This window comes from Chanodichthys erythropterus, chromosome 2 (assembly GCF_024489055.1).
Source record: "Chanodichthys erythropterus isolate Z2021 chromosome 2, ASM2448905v1, whole genome shotgun sequence".
Taxonomy (NCBI): domain Eukaryota; kingdom Metazoa; phylum Chordata; class Actinopteri; order Cypriniformes; family Xenocyprididae; genus Chanodichthys; species Chanodichthys erythropterus.
In genome coordinates this window covers 13192166-13210000 of record NC_090222.1, presented here as the reverse complement: position 1 = coordinate 13210000, position 17835 = coordinate 13192166, and the positions used below count along the sequence as shown (strand labels likewise).

Here is a 17835-nt window from a genome sequence, read left to right as displayed (position 1 = left end):
GAAATCTCTTTTTCTGCTCTCTTGTGTGGGCACATTCTCTGTACTGGTAATATTTTGGACAAAGATGATTCTTATACAGTCATATTTTTATCCAGTGCCAGTGCTGCCTGTGGCCATTTCTCTCAATTTTACATTTTAAGAATGAACAACAAGCTTGTAACCAGTTCCTTACTGAGCCTGTGAACAGTTTGAACTTATAAGAACTTCCCCCTAAGTTTAAATAGGTTGCATCTTCTGCATAGTGAGAGTTGCATAATAACAATATTACTCAAGGCATAAGATTTGCAGAAGTGACACATCATTAAAACTAGGGTTGGGTAGCATTTGAATTCCTAGTTTTGATTCTATTAAGTATTTATATTTATATATCTAATATTTATTATAAAAGTGTCAAACATTTAGAAATCAAGCATATTTATTCTGTCTTTTTGAAAAACATTCTGTAGCAGCTGAATAACATCAAATGAACAGCATTAGCCAATAATGAGACAGTGTTCTTACGTAGAACCTGGAACCGCTGAACGTACGCCACATAGGAGAATCACACAGAAGACAAGATATTGTTGAATAAAAGTTACTTTTTTGTTTGTTCTGCACACAAAAATAATTCTCGTCACTTCATAAAATTAAGGTTGATCCACTGCAGTCCTGTGGACTGTTTTAACAAAGTCTTTATTAGCTTTCTGGGCCTTGAAAGTGGTGGTTAAATTGCTGTCTATGGAGGAGTCAGAGAGCTCTCAGATTTCATCAAAAATATCTTAATTTGTGTTCCGAAGATGAACTTACGGTTTTGGAATGACATGAGGGTGAGTAATTAATGACAGAAATTACATTTTTGGGTGAACTAACCCTTTAAGACTGAACACACAGATCCAAAATACTGTTACACATACACGAAAGCAAAGTAAATTCTGGCCCGGAACTACCTTTTCTACAGTATAAATGCACAGAACGGTTCAAGAACGGACACAGGCCGGGAACACTGTGCGAGGCACGCAAAACAGTGTGTGAGTTCCCTTTCATGTCTTTTTGCACCGAAATGGTTTAAAATCACATTAAAATGTGAACACAGGAATAGTACGCTCTATAGACCATTAGAAAAGGAGTTGTAAAAATCAACAGTCAGTCAAGTTAATAAAAAAAGTAAGTGATTTAAAAAGTTTTAAAATGTGATGTGTCATTTTAGGGCCAGGTTCAGGTTAATGCAGCCTAGAGCAGATCTCTAAAAGTCACTTTGGATGAAAAGCACCTGCTAAACACAAAGTAAAGGCCTGTTCACATCAAGAGAAGTGTTCAGTGGAAAAATTTAGTGTGATAATTTAATTTAAACAAACGGCTGTTAATTCATCTGTTCAGACTGACACAAACATTTGTATGCTGTTACAGATTTATTTATTTACTGAGAGGTCTTCCATTGTGCTGACCAACCAATAAGATTTGCATATTTTATGCCTGGAGCCATTGTTTTTACATAAAAGTTCAACTTGGTGGTGCTCACAAACAGAAAAAGTGACATTTGCCCCTTTCACACGAAGTCTTTACTGGCAAATTACTTGTACATTTCAGTTGAGAGATCATGTGTGAATAGTAGGGGCGTAACGATACATCATGACAGTATATTGCAATACAAAAATGCAATATATATTGTGGATAGTGACAATATGTATTGTGTATAGTTCACCCAAAATGAAAATTACTGGGTTTTAGTTGTCAGTACTACACTATATATAATGTTGAATATAATGTAAAATAATGAAATGGGGGATATTTGTGGGTCCTGATAATGACAAATGCCTTATGTTACCAGTAAAAAGTGGCTTACATTATTTTAAATGTATCTAGTAAATGACAGAATGCAAACATATTCATCTAAAATAATGCTGTATTTTCAGCTTCAGAATCATGAATATTTTTATTCTGGTGTCACCATTATCCTGTGCATTGGGTTACCAGCACCAAGCCCAAGCCTATTCATTTCTACCCCTTATATAATAATTCCAAATTTAGCACCTTAATTAACAGTTCATGTTTTGTTAACCTTTTACCATATGTCTTGGAGTATTGCAATAATATCATATCATGAGTTCTGTATCGTAATATGTATCGAAGTAAAACCAAAATGTTGGACAGATAGTGAAACTGAAGCGCTTCTCATCCAGGTGAATGAAGGTGGAGGTGGGAAAAGACAGAATGCCGCTTCTTGTGTGAACAGCACATTTGTGTATTTATTGCAAAATCATATTATGGGAATTTACCAGCTTTATTGTGTGAAAGGAGGTGGTGAATAGAAAGGAAGAATCCAGATTGTATGCGATAATTATTTTCGTGTCAAACATTCGTCTTGGTGTGAACAGGCCTTAACACTAGGTTTTTTGAGCACTTGCAACAGAAAAATTTAAGTTATTTCAGTTTCCTGAAATGGGAAGATTTATTTTACTTAGTTTTGATCTTGAAAATGAAAGAGTGCTTCAGTAAACACTAGTAGCGTAGGTTTGAGATGCATACATTATGGCATTAAGTGCTCATCAGACTGATACTGACAGGGAGAATGCTATTAAAACAGCACTTAGAGGCTTGATAATGGAAAAAAAATCATGTTCATTTGGCACTCTGTGTATTTAAGCCATTTAATAGATACACACAACACACACACACCACCTACACACAGCACATACACACACAGACAAACGCTGTAATAACAGACAGGGCTGATAACACACAATAGCAGTGGTTGCAGCGAGGAAAATCTCCTCCCACACACGTGGGCCGTGATGAACAAGCTGCCAGCAGTGTCTCTCATCCCTACTGCCAGCAGGCCTCCAACGCAGAAGTGTGTTTGTCTTTGGTGCCATGTGTTTCTGAACTACCAGTAGGCCGTGTGCGCACGAGTGTGTGTATAGGAAATACTGCCACATCAGGGACCTGATAACATCTAATAACCAATATGTCTCGCAGCAGGAGTCAAGTAGAGCACTGAGTCGCTTCGAGACTGCACCTCAGGTAGGTTGTACACATATTTACCATTAACTATGACTTCTGCCTCAAAGTCTTAATTTACTGGTTATTGGTTGGCAATGTTGTTGTAGCGCTTAAATTTAGGTATTGGGAAGGATTTAGTACATAGTCATGCAGAATAAGGCTGTGCTTTAAAAGTACTAACAGCCAACCAATATGCAAGATAATAAGCACCTAGTTAAAAGTGAGAATTGTTCCCCTTACCAAGGAATCTTTTACTTGAATGAAAAAGCAAAATGTACTGTCTGATAGAAAGCTCTTTTCTTGGGTTTAAAGTGATAACCATTTTTGAATAAAACCAACCGTTGAACCTACAAAAAAACTCGAGCAATTAGCAATAAATGTTTTCTTCCTGCCATAGATCACCCTCCACCCACGTTCAATGCGACAGGGGGGATGGGGCTATTCTGGTATTCAGTGCAAGTGCGTCTCCTCAGAGAGAGCATTCTTTACACACACGCTCACCCACATGCACAAGTTAAGCGAGCAGCGAAAGTGTGGGGGAAGGTGAAAATGAAAAGTTGGGGAAGAGTAAGAATTTGGAAACATTATGCCAGCTTCCTCATCTCTCCTCCTTTCCCTTGAGGCTCTGTAATGTAGCAGTTTTTGCTATGACAATATGACGAAATTTGGAGCGGCATGTGGACCATCTCTCTCCAATTCATTCAACATGAAGAGATAGATAGGACAGGGAAACATTGGAGGAGATGATCCGTGTGTGTAGGGGAGTTTATCGAGTGAATGACAGAAAGCGTACTCTTAACTACATCCTTTCTCCTATTCATAGATCCCCAAAGCGCTGTTAGCGTTTGAAGGAGTGAGCCAGCATGCAACATCTGTGCACGAATAATCACACTGACATCTTGCAAAACATCTCACTACTTCTGTGATATCACATCCTTACATAAAACCAATGCTACAAAAGAAAAATGAGTATGACTTACCTCTTTTACTATTTCTATTTATCCCCTGCAATCCACTGCCTTCAACAGCCCATAACCCGGATATTTATACCTGACGACGATGATGATAGCGGTAACAGACAGTGAAAAGAGACAACCAAGACTAAGACTAACCGTGTCAATTCAACAAGTCCTCAAGATTCTTCGAAGCCCTATGCAGTCAAGAGTGGACCAAACTCTGGCAGCGTCCCTCCCCCGGTGACGTCAACAGCCGGTCACGTGAGCACATAAAAAGCAGAAGCGAGCTAGTGTTGCCCTGGCAACAGGCAGACAGTTCTATAGTGATTTCAATAGGTCATCTGTCAGAGCTGCAGTGAAAGAGACCCTCACAAAACCACAGTCTAATCCCGCAGTCATAATGAGCGAGTGGTGTAGAAGAAAAGCTTCAGTGTAGACAGGAAGCTGCGTCTAACGATGAAAGACAAACTGTATGAAGTGTGCAACAATTTGCGGAACAAGAATACACCAAAATCTTCAGATTGTTGCAGTTTAATGCGCTGCATAGAGAAGCGTTGAGGTATGAAAAGCAGTGCCGTTTCAGACGTGCTTCTCTCAGTCATGGCAGGAACATTGGCTGGTGCTGAGTCAATGGTTCCCATGAGACTTTGGATCCAGATTATAAACATTCTTTGGTCATCAGAACCACAGAGGAAGGCAGAACATAAACAGACTTCAACTTCATGATGTCAAGATTACAATCCTAGTGTGTTATCACAATGCATGAGAATGAAGAACATTTCGCTTGTGTGTGATGCAATGACAGTTAGTATGTCATCAAATTCCTTAAACTGAAAGTGAACCTTTAATGGTTAAAGTCCAGCTCAAAATCAATAGTTGTAAAGAATTACAAATAGAGCTGCAACAGCTAGTTGATAAAATTGAGCAATCTAGTGCAGGCCAGGCTTGTCATAACAGGCAGCTTAAAGCAATTCTGAATGACAGACAATATTTAAAGGGTTATGTTGGGTACACACCACAAGATATTCGGGCTGATTTTGGGTCAATTTCTCCCCTTCTGACAATCCAAGGCAGGGTTCCACACTGCGACTGCATATGTGACAATTTTTTCAGAATGTGCGAGTTAAAATTTGATGCGGTAGCAATTGTGCGAGTGCATAAAATTCACGCGTGCGCAACAGAACGAGAGAGTTATATCAGCAGCTGCTGCAGTCCGTAACTTTTTTTGTGTTTAAAATGAACAAAATGTAGATAATGAAGGAGTACATCATGAATACATTTTCCAAAACATGTTGTTGTCTCATCCTGAATCACTACGGTATACCTATAATAAGTGTTTATATTCAGACTATTTTAGACCGGTCTGCTCGGCTCCGCTGCGGAGTAGACGCGCATTGCACACTGATGATGAAATGGGCCAATTAGGTGCAATCAGTCGGACTCTGGTTGAAAATCTGTTTGTGTGTGGTGTGCTGTCTTTGTCACATCACGGCACACCACACACACTATAGGAGCAAAACTGTTAAATCTAGGTTTTTTTTGTCCTCATGTTTGTGGTCTCTCACATTTTAAAAATCTTTTAGGGTGCATCCAGCATTAGTTCACCCAAAAATGAAAATTCTGTCATTAATTACTCACCCCCATGTCATTCCAAACTCATAAGACCTTCGTTCATCTTCGGAACATAAATTAAGATATTTTTTATGCAATCCGATGGTTATTTGACTCCTCTATAGAAAGCAATTTAACCACCACTTTCAAGGTCCAGAAAGCTACTAAAGACATTGTTAAATTAGTCCAAATTAGTAAAAAAACAAAAACAAAAAAAAACGACTATTCAACAATGTGTTCTCTTCTGTGTCATTCTCCAATGGCGCTTACGTTTAGCACTTCCAGGTTCTACGTCAGAACGCCAGCTCCGTATTGGCTGACGCTGTTCGTGTGAGCAGCATGACACGTATGTTAAAGGAGCCGGCCAATAACGAGTCAGCGTTCTGACATAGAACCTGGAAGCGCTAAACGTAAACAGCATTGGAGAATGACACAGATTTAATTAAGGATTTAATCAAATTAAGGCTAAATCCTGAATGGACATTTCGGAATATAAAAGGTAAGAAAAAAACTCTTCACTCAAATTGTTGTATTTTAAGTCAGCATTTGACATTCCTCCTTTTAAAAGCTGAATTTACTGTTAATAGCAGTGTTTCCATGACTGTCCAAAGCAGGCAAATATAAGTATGAGATTGGTTGTGTTGCCAAGCAAGTAGCTGTAACATTCTAACTCTGCAGCGTTTCACACTGTACAAGCCAATGCATGGTAAACACCGCAAAAGTGCTAACCTGCACCAGAGCAGGGTTTCATAACTTCTGGTAAAAAGCAGTGCTAACCCCGCTAAATTACAAGTGTGAAATGTTGCTTTAACCTGGGTTAAAAGCGAATGTTTAGAATGACGAAAGTTCTCTCTGCACATTAAATGGGGATAGGAGAAAGTATTTTAACATTGTTAAATTGTGCTGGAGCTAAGAACTTCTCCCAAACTTGATTTAGGGGAAGATTTACAGGATTTAGAAACCAAAATATTGCTTTTTAAACATGAACAGTGTAAAAATAATGTTTTTCATTCTAATCACCATGAAACACAATTAAACTCTAACATTAGGTTGTCAGCATATGTGTGGTTACCCTTTCAACATAACTTCGAAAAATATGCAGCACATTTTTGTATTTGTGTCTTTCAGAAACATAAAAGATTCTGCGGGCTGCATTGGCTCAACAACCAAGGGAGTGAGTCCTGGTCTCTGCATTCCTTTACAGACAACGGAAAGAGAAGCACAGGGGTCTCTGGGTCACTATTTCAGGGTGAACCCACCCACTCTCCAGCCCAAGAGCGTGGAAAAATCTGCTTTCATGTAAGGGGTCTAATTTGAATACCATCTGGTGGATAGTTGAATAGAGGTAACCAACCCTCTAAAATGAGGCAAGAAAGGATGACAACAGAAAAAGGGCAAGGTCAGGAAATAAGAGCACCATGGGGGGGGGATTTGGCACAGAGACAGGGGGAACATCCCCCAAAGAGTTGATGGGTAGAGTTAGGGGGAGAGGATGCTTGAAAAACATGGATGTTTGGTCAAGACCATAAAGGAAAAGTAAGTTGCCAAATAAACGAGAACATGGAATAAAATGCTTGAAGCAAGCAAAATAAAAAAATAAAAAACTTGTTTCTGGTGGAGTGGTCTAACAGACATTTCAAACTCAGAAAAATAAATTGTTCTGGATATAATAGACACCACATGCACTCTATTGAAAGAAAGACAGGAACACACCAGGCTCCAAGTCTGACACCAGTCTGTCAATGGTGAAATTATTTTGGTAAAATAATAATCAAATTGACTATAATTCTGGATTAGCACCAGGCATACTCAGAAAATAAAAAGCTCTTATATTAATCAGTTCTGCATGGACTTACATAAGTTTTACGTCTGTACAATCAATGCCTAGGGACCAAAAAAAAAAAAAAAAGTATACAAAAAGATACAGTTCACTGAATACTATGAACTTTTGTGACAACATGCCCTATGCTGTCACAATATATGGGGTATGCTGTCACAAATTGAGCCTGTTATTAATCAATTTAAACAATTACAAAAAGTGACCATGAAATTACTACACACTAGCCAAATATGGGTGCTTTTAGGGCAGTGGTGGGTAATTCTGGGCAATTCATCTGCCTGCCACAATGACCAGCAGCTTGCAAGACATTTAACATTGGTATTTTACAAGAAATGCCAATGGCTTAGAGATGCAAAGATTGCAGCATGAAGAAATTTGATTATATTGTTATGTACAGATGAAACTATTAGTTAGCAAGTCTGATTGTTTGGATGTTCAGTGGTGCTTCTGCGAGAGAGCTTTTCATAGAACGTGTAGGCCTATGCAAGGAGTTCTTTCTGACAATGTCCAACTTCAAATATTGAGGCTAAAATTGGTTGTTAATGCAACCTAAACTAGGTTCCAAAAACAACACTTAAAGAGCTGTTTGTGGCTAATGGGTTCATTTTTGTCAGCTATAGATGTCTCTTGCCTCAGTTTATTCCAGTGTAGTTTTACCAAACAAATAAAAAGAAAAGAAAAAAATATGATATACTTGTAGTTTTGGAAACAAAATTCACAATTAAACCATTTCCTAATGAATGCAGTCTTGAACTAGGTGGTAAAAACCAACATACAAAACAAATATACTTGGATACTATATATATATATATATTTTTTTTTTATCTTGGTCTAACCCTCCGGACACTGAACAAAGTAAAAATTAAGGATGGAAATAACATGTATTTAAACTCATACATGACATCACAGACAACTAAAGGAAAAGTAAACTATAATGAAACGATTAAAATGAACGAGAATACTGGACCATAAATTAAATAAACATTATATTTGCTAAATGAATTTCAGTGCATACCTTACAGTATCTCTTTCCAGTGCAAGAAGTCTTTTTTACTGTCTTACTCTTCGTTGGCAGACAAAATACGTATGTCCGAAATTCGCTGGTCAAGAACCTTTTTGGTTTGATTTTGGTAAAATGTTAATAATTTAATGACACATGCAAATTTCTGACAATATATAAAGCAACAATATCAACAATTATATATATATATAAAAAAAAAAAAGGGTTCTTTCCATTTTCTGAAAAGTAGCGTTTTTGGAGATGCACGGTTTCCAGACTGCAATGAGCAATTGAGTATTTAATATTAAAACCTTTGCACACTTACAATTGGGTTAGATCAGGGGTGTCATACCAGTTCCTGGAGTGCCCCAGCCCTGCAGAATTTAGTTCTAACCCTGCTCCGAACACACATACCTGTAGTTTTCAAATTAGCCTTAAGGACTTGATTAGCTGAATCAGGTGTTTAATTAGGGTTGAAGCTAAACTTTACAGGGCTGTGGCCCTTTCGGGAACTGAGTTAGAGACCTGTGGGTTAGATGCAGTGAACACTGAAATCCTGAAACAATCACTCTGGTAACTAAACTACAGGCAATAGGCATACAATTCTACTTAAATGAAAAAATTGTGTGTCAAGAATTTTTCAATAATAGTTTCAGCAATAAAAACTGACAACAATGGCATACAGTTTGATTCTTTAGCAAAAATCTCACATGCACTAAGTATTTTTCAGACTGGTTCACCCAACTTGCCCTCACATTCTAGAAGTAAACAAACAGGCAATGCTTCTATTAAAAACACAATTGGGTCTTTTAACTGAAAGGAGGGACTTGCACTCTCTAAGCCACAATATTAAGCACTACCATCTTTCGAGTGTTTCCTCTCCTCCTCAAACTATATCTTATAGGGAGTGAGGAAGGGAACAAAAGTGCATAGGTTGTAGCTGAACTACAGTGTGGCTGTAGATCCACTAGGTTCAGCTGGAGGCTTTAAAACATCAGTCATCTATTTCCACACCCCCCAAAAGTCATGCTCCAACCAGAAACTTTGACATGTACCACTCAAAAATGAGAAGAGAGCAGAAGGTTCCTCAGGTGACACCCATAAACTGTTTGATTCTACTGGTCTTCACACCACACCATTCTCATTCAGTCATAGATTTACCATCCATAATCTAGTTTTCCACTGGAACAGTTACCTGAGTATTTCCTTGTATGACATGCACTGAATGGAATTTCCACACAAATGCTCTTTACACTCACTGAACTAACCTTGAAAATACATCACTGCAGTGGAAAAATGAGTATTAAGGCTATTGTGTAAGTTTGAAGTTTGCAAACAGTTATTGAATCTCTTCGGTTTCTCCAGACTACATGGTCACAGTATGACCAGGATTAGAGTGCAGAGTAATAATTTTGTGTGACCCATAACAATTTCTATTAATAGCAAGCTTGTCCTTAAAACTTTGGCCTCTACTGTGATGAACACAAATGGAAACAGGCCATTGTATAAGTCCCTCTCAGTTACTAAACAGACCATAGCAAAACATAACCACTATTTGCAGAGCCCTTTAAAATGATCTGTCTTGATCTTTCACTTAAAGAAATAGACATGTCAACAGACCACTTAAATGACACTTAAGACTAGAACCTGTGCTCTAAAGGTCGTATAAATCATCAGGACCAGCATGACTTTATCCAAGAACAATATATGTACTGACACATATCCACGTCCACATCTTCTCTCATATTGGGGAGCATCATGTCCAGCGACTTGATCATATCTAGTCAACAAGAGATTTCAGGAAAGACAATTAAATTAAAAACAGCACTAGAGATTGACCGATATATAGAATCGCCAATATTTTCCCCCGATATTTTAGCCTTTACCATAATCGGTTATCAGTTTTGTAATATCGGATTTACCGATAAACGCCTCCATCTTGTGGGTGTTTTGAGAATTGCGCACAGGATTGGCATTACAGCGCATCTGAGGGGAGACGAGACAATGGCGTGCACAGGTAAAGTATACTTACCTGCTTTGCTGTAATTGGTAAACTTTAACATAACAGCCATTAATGCACAAATTAGATGTTACATAAATGCCTGAAATGTAGCTAGTTTCTGCAGCTTGTCTCTAAGAAATAGAGCGTAAAAAATGAACAAACCTAAATTGGTTACGCAGCACCGCTTCTGCAAGAGGTTTGGTTGAGCTTCTGTTTATGTTCGCTGATCAATGTTTTTATGCGAGTAAAAGCCTAAATTAAATCTGTTCAAGACAATTTGGACTAAACCACTCAATTCATTTGGATTAGTTTAATGATCTCTTTGTGAACTTTTTAAAGCATCAACGTTTTAATTGCATAGGCTGTCTACAGAGGGACAGAAAGTGCTCATCTTTCATCAAAATTATCTTCATTTGTGCTCCGAAGATGACCAAACTAAATGAGGGTGAGTAATTAATGACAGAATTTTCATTTATAAGTGAACCAACTTTTTAAGACAGTCTTTTACGCACAACAAGTATTCTATTTGCTTCATACCTGAACCACTGTAGTCACGTGGACCATTTTAACAATGTCTTTACTACTTTTCTGAACCTTAAATGTGGTAATTACATTGCTTTCTATGGGGGATAAAGAAACCTCTTGGATTTCATCAAAAATATCTTAAAGGGGACCTATTATGCCCTTTTTTACAAGATGTAAAATAAGTCTCTGATGTTCCCAGAGTGTGTATGTGAAGTTTTAGCTCAAAATACCTCACAGATAATTTTTTATAGCATGTTAAAATTGCCACTTTTAGTGGTTGAGCAAAAACGAGCCGTTTCAGTAGGGCCCTTTAATTGCAAATGAGCTGCTGTGATAGCCTAAGAAGGCGGAGCTTCAAGAGCTCGTTCTCCCTCAGGATTCAGTCAGGACGCACTATAATGTCAGAAACTGGGAATATATGCTGCAAGGAGATAGAACAGGTTTATTTTCTTTTAGTTCAATTATGGTTATAACTTACATTGTCTTCTTTTTTTATTCACTATATATTAGTACTGGCCTGTTGTACCATCCAAATGATGGCCAAAACTATACAAAATTATACTATGAGTTTATTTATTGTACTTCACACTAAAGATGAAATGTTCATGCTTCTTTGGAAGTAGCCAATTATTTCATATTCAGATGGCTAAATGATATTTCCCAAGATAGAACTAAACATGCATAGGACAGTGTGATTCATTGTCTAAAATAAGTCTTTATGATAATCTTTTACTAAGAATAAGACCACAAAGAGACCACAAAGAATATTCAAGGAAACCCAGAGTAGTGAGTGTCTTGCTTGCACTGCTGGTAGTTTAGCCATCGATCTATATTCAAATGAGTGAAACAGAGGTGCAGAACCAACCAAGATGTCCCTTGGTTACATAAAATTGTTACATAAAGTCTAAAAAGTATAAAATAGTTACATGCAAACTATTTGAGCTGGGTTCATTTCTATTATTATAAAGAGCAAATTACATAATTTTGGCATTGATATTTGACATCATGCACAGAAACTCAATGATTCCCACAATGGACATGCATACAGCGTTTTAGAATGAACCACTGAATGCCCATTTCCTTGGACACCTGCTATGGAGATGTGGGAGACTGTTGAGGTGTGCAGGTTGTACAGTCGTGGACGCACATAGGTTTATATGAAAGTGTGTGGGCAGCTGCACTCCTACGAGTGTTTCAGTTCTCTTCCTCACGGCAGAGACGACTGTCACGACTTTGCCCACTCACACAGCAGAACCTCCTATTTCATATAGGCAGGCAGGGAGGGAAGCAGAGATGCGATGGATGCATTTGTTACAGTGTTGCTGTTCATCATGTGGAGCCTAACCAACCCCCCACCACACCTTACCCAGAGTGCAGATGGTCACGAAACAATGAAAGAATGAGTGATTCATCCCTCTGCAGTGGGTCTATTCTGTCAACAGAGCCGCGTGGGTGATTCCTTTTACAATTCAATTCAGATGAACGCACATGGACAGGCATGTTAAACACTGTTGATGACTTCTGGATTTGAACAACTCGAGTGCTTTTCAATCCATCTTAAACTATGCCCTAGTGTTGTCACGATACTGGAATTACTAACCTCGATACGATACCTGAAAAATACAGATATTTGAAACCATGGGGAAAACTGCCATATAGATATATTTATTATATATTTATTATAAATTTTCTGATAACTTAAGTAACTTTGTTATAATAGCTTACAGAACAGGGAGGCTTTATTTGAAACTTTGAACTAAATTTACAAAAAACAACAACAACAAAAAAAGACACGTAAACACTCAGTAATAAAATAAGAACAAATAAACTAATTGCAAAAGACAGCACAAATAAATACAATAGAATAGAGGCAAATGAACTAAACATGGCTTTAAGTTATTCAGGTGGGTCTGACAGTAGTATTCATGCAAGAAATACTACAGAAATTTAATAAAGTAATCAAATGTATGAGCAAAGAGTGATTTTCTCTTTTGTTCTCTGATTAACACAAAAGACAGCAGCAGGTATATTAGGCTGCTGTAACTTTAAGAGCTTAGGCACGGATCCAATATACCGTTACACAACATGCATTTTCTTTCTCAATTATTTATGTTCTAAAACTGACTGTGTTTTCCTGAATACTTGCCAAGACAGAAATTTTGAATATATTGTGTGTATTTGACCGTTTAAGCACAATAAGCCACAAAAAAAAAAAAAAAAAGAACTAAATAATGGTACTCACAAGCTGTTTGAGGCGTCTTTACGTGCACGCCACTTGTGTGGATCAGTGGTGCGCGTGCTCTTGGTATGTGCGTGAAACCTGGACAAATGAGTAGAGAAGAGAGGTCAAGAACGCGCAGCTGATATCAATGTAGCGATATTGCAAAAAAATTATTATTTAAACTGTTTCAGACATTTCAGTATATTATATACATTTTAATCTGTAATCTTTGCATTATTTCCATAACAAAAAATCGAAAGCTCAACCAAACAGGTGATCATAGCTTTATAGGGCAGGTTTTTATTTCTCATCTCCATAAATGTATCTAGTAGTAGAGCTAATGTAAGGGTCTATTTGCCACCTGTTTGCCACCTGTTGAAGTTTGGGTTCCTTGCCGCTGTCGCCTTTGGCTTGCATAGTTGGGAACACTTGACATTTGACTTGACATTTGATATTCAACAGTGCTTTAATCTGCCTGCATTGACACTATTCTTTAAGAGCTGCTGTGCAGTCAAATTATATACCAGTTATCAATGTAAAGCTGCTTTGACACAATCTGCATTGTAAAAAACGCTATATAAATAAAGGTGACTTGACTGCCACAGTCTCAAAATTAAATGGAAATTAGGCCGCAATATTTAAATAACCTTCTGATAATTGCACTCTTTTATATGGCAAAAGTGGGAGTCATAGAGCAAAATAAATAGACTAGCACCAATTAAGTTTTCGTGCACTATATTCAAAGTCATCAGAAGCCATTCCATAGCTTCATGTGAGGGACAGAAGAATATGTACATCGTTAAATTTAAATTCACAGAAACTCATCTTCCCTCTGCTGCATGTGTCAATCATTCTCTGTTCAGCACTCAAACAGTGCGTCCTGTTCGGTAACGACAGTCAGCATGGTAAAACTCTCCGATATGTTATATTCCCATCAGGGATAGCACACGTGCGTCTGCAAGATGTCTGTTAAAGATCACTTCATCTAGAAAGCATCTGCTGTTTACAAACATCTAATAGATGTCTTTAAGATCAATTTTACATTCATTCTAAATCATAAACATCTTAAAGACATTTTCTAAACGTCTATTTGACATCTGACAGGAAACATCCTATAGACGTATTGCAGATGAGCAAACACTAAAAAAAAATATGTCTCCTAAACATAAAAGGACATCAAATAGACGTCTCTGAGATGTATGTTTGCTATCACACACCCGCCAACCCGCCAAATGCGGGTGGATTTTAGCAGTGGCGTAACGCAGTCACTGTTACTAGCCACTTTGGCTGGTTGAATTTTATATATAATATAGGTCTATACATTTTTGTGTAGACATTTTACATGTGTAGTCATTTACATGTGTAGTCTTTTAAAAAGGCATCTGAAATAAAGAACTAAGTACAATAATGTCAAAAATGTCGCTTTTTCGATATCTGAAACGCTTCTAATACTCATTTTCCACAGAACAGATACACAATACCAGCTGCGCTTTCTCGCTCTCTCATCTCTCTGACAGGGAGATGACACACAAACTGTCCCTTTACTCACTCGTTTTATTTGATCCAAATCAATATTGTTGGTGCTACAGGGCTTGAATTTCAGCATGTGATTGCGAGTATTGCGCTTAATTTTACTTATTCCTGCAGATTTTGTACTCGCACCCAAAGTGTGTGCACAGTATAATGGTCCATGCATCAATTACAGCAGCCCTAATATAGTCTACCGCAGGGGTCTCAAACTCAAATTGGCGGGGGGCCGTTTCTGGTGCAACTTTTCACATCCAACAAGGTGCATGGACTAAAAAATTAGTAATTTAGGAACAAAACCAGCAACACTTGTGGCGTGGAGGGGTCAGAAATAAACAAAAAACTGGAACTATATATATAAACTTTATTTTGCCACAAAATAAAAATCTCTCATTGTTACATACATTATTAGTTTTTAACATTTGCACAGCTGAGACACATTTGTCCAAGATGCCGTTTGAGCATCGGTAACGTTTAATGGTTGCATCAGACGCGTTTCGGTGGTTTAAATTGACGCTTGTGACTTAAAGTCGAGTGCTTTTACTGTAATTTAGGCAAGCGTGCTCATAATAGAAGCGACACTGTTGAGAGAGCGGCTCATGGTTGCATAGCAACGACAGACGCCACTGGAGTGAACCATAGACTGTAAAAAAGGAGTGAATGCGCATTGGAAAGAAGGAGAATGTGGCGCGGCCGCTTATGTGATGTGATATGTGAATGCCCCCATAGAATGGCGACTTTTTCTTTGCATATCAGACAGCAACTAGTGAATAATAATAATAATTTAGCGGGCCGGATTATGTTTTATTTTTGAGATCAGTTGCGGGCTGGGTAGAGGGGGAAGGCGGGCCATAAATGGCCTGCGGGCCGGCAGTTTGAGACCACTGGTCTACCGGCTGCCAAACTATGGAGATATTTTTAATATTATCTCATGATTCCAATATCTATATGACAGTTTTTCTGGTGGGCAAAAAGTTAATGTCAAGCCCTGATTCCCATTATAATACTTGATATGTAGATAAAGGGCTGTGGATTTGCATAAAATGACTATATCTTGGAGTTTACGGTTTCTGAACGATGTCATCATACTGGGTGTCTGTTAGATCGCACAACACAAGGACTATGAGTTGGCTTCACACATACAATAACTGGAATTTAAAAGTGAGACGAAACATATGACCAATAAACTGTTAGATGCAGATATAGCATATAGGGATTCTCTTTGTGCCTTGAACTTTTCAATGTGCAGCGCAACTGCACGCTGTGACTGCATATTGCTTTAAGCACATCATTTTGCACTAATACAGTTCCACAAATACAGGTGTATAGATACAGGCCCCCACTAATTATGCTAGAAAAATTAATTCAACAAAGGTAACCTCTTTTGCTACATATTTTTAATGGTTTAAATGTGTACTCTACATGTTTGACCACTAATTAACTATCATTAGCCTACTATATGTTTTTTACATGACTAATGTGCCCTACCATCTCAAATAAATAAAATACAATTAGAGCACAAAACAAATTTCTTCATTGATCTAGTCACTTAATTTTGCTCTCAGAATGCACCAGATTTATGCATTTAAATTTAAAATGTACATAATTTTCCTCAAATTCTGTGGGAAACACTATTTATTTATTTGTTTATTTATTTATTTGAAAGAACAATAACAATTGTCATCTTAGTGGGCTTATCCTTTGCTGAAACTTCTTCGTCTTCATGTAGAGCGTGGTTCGTGGTTCATGGTTGCATAGCAACAACTGACGCCACAGGAACGCAAGTGCTTTGGAATGCAGGAGAAAGCGGCGCGGCTGCGCTTTCCACGCGTTTTTAGACGTGACATATGAACAGCCCCTATGGCTGCATCTCCATTTCTCCAACTACGGGCTAAACAGAAAAGTGTTAAATGCGCGTTTTTAAAATGAGTGCCGTTAAAATTAATTTGCGTTAATGCATTATTAGAGAGTTCATTTTGACAGCCCTAATATATATCAATTTTTTGAAAAATTTTGACAAAACTATGCCCACGTGTGACAAATTATTTTGAAAGAATTTCCTCAAATGTCATTTAAATGTCATTCTTCTCTGTAAGTGCCTCTGGAGTTTTGAGACAGTAATATGCATCTAATATAAAAGGTTCCCATCAAATCCAGGAGTGCAGAAATCATTACACAAGATTTTTTTTGTTGGAGTGTGAGGAGTAGCCTACAACATTAACCTGACAGGCTGTAAAAACCAAATGGTTTTAGTCTCTGCCAATCAGCCTCAGCAGTGTGGTTCAACAGAGGGTTGCTAGAGTGAGGTTTTTCAATCTTGGGGTAAAAATGACTGAATGGACAAAACGAATGATGAATTTATGATGAAGTATGAATGTAACAGGGGGTGTGAATATGTGAGCCAATGTATTTGGCATTAATGGAGGAAATGCATCCAGTACTTAAATGTGGGAGGAAAGCGAAGCTGTAGTGGTTTAGCATAATGGACAAGGTTGGCGGTTTTACACCGTCATTGCTGGTCTCTGTTGCAGGTCAGTGTTTCAGTCTTATATAACAGCTCTGCAGATTTAAATAGAACTTTCAACAACAATATATTAAAAAAAAAAAAAAAAACAAGCCCTATTTTCAAGATATTTGATAGTATCCCAAACTGGTTTAACCGGTTGATTTCACAGTAAGTCATTTCATTATAACGTAAGATGATATTTTATTTTATATGTTCAGGAAACAGTGCTCTGCTACCACCCAATACAAGAATCTAAAACTTACTCCAGAATTTTAAAGTCAAATCAGTGTAGCTAATATAGGTTTAACATACACACACATATACATATATACATATATACATACATATATACATACATATATACATATATATATACATATATATATACATATATATATACATATATATATACATATATATATACATATATATATACATATATATATACATATATACATACATATATACATACATACATATATACATACATATATACATACATATATACATACATATATACATACATATATACATACATATATACATACATATATACATACATATATACATACATATATACATACATATATACATACATATATACATACACATATACATATATACATATATACATATATACATATATATATATATATATATATATATGT

At 37.2% G+C, this 17835-nt stretch overlaps 1 protein-coding gene across 5 annotated transcripts in view; it reads right to left on the bottom strand.

Moving 5' to 3' along the window:
- ncalda (neurocalcin delta a) overlaps positions 1 to 17835 on the bottom strand; it is a 72628-nt gene that overhangs the window by 31848 nt on the left and 22945 nt on the right. For 3 of the 5 annotated variants that reach the window (XM_067401332.1, XM_067401342.1, XM_067401322.1), the window contains one exon: positions 13156 to 13233. The exons of 1 other annotated variant lie outside the window; for it this stretch is intronic. The gene's annotated coding sequence lies outside the window, so the exon portion shown is untranslated. Of the gene's footprint in view, positions 1 to 3959; positions 4138 to 13155; positions 13234 to 17835 lie in introns of those variants that run through there. One more of the 5 variants, XM_067401350.1, reaches the window with a different exon arrangement.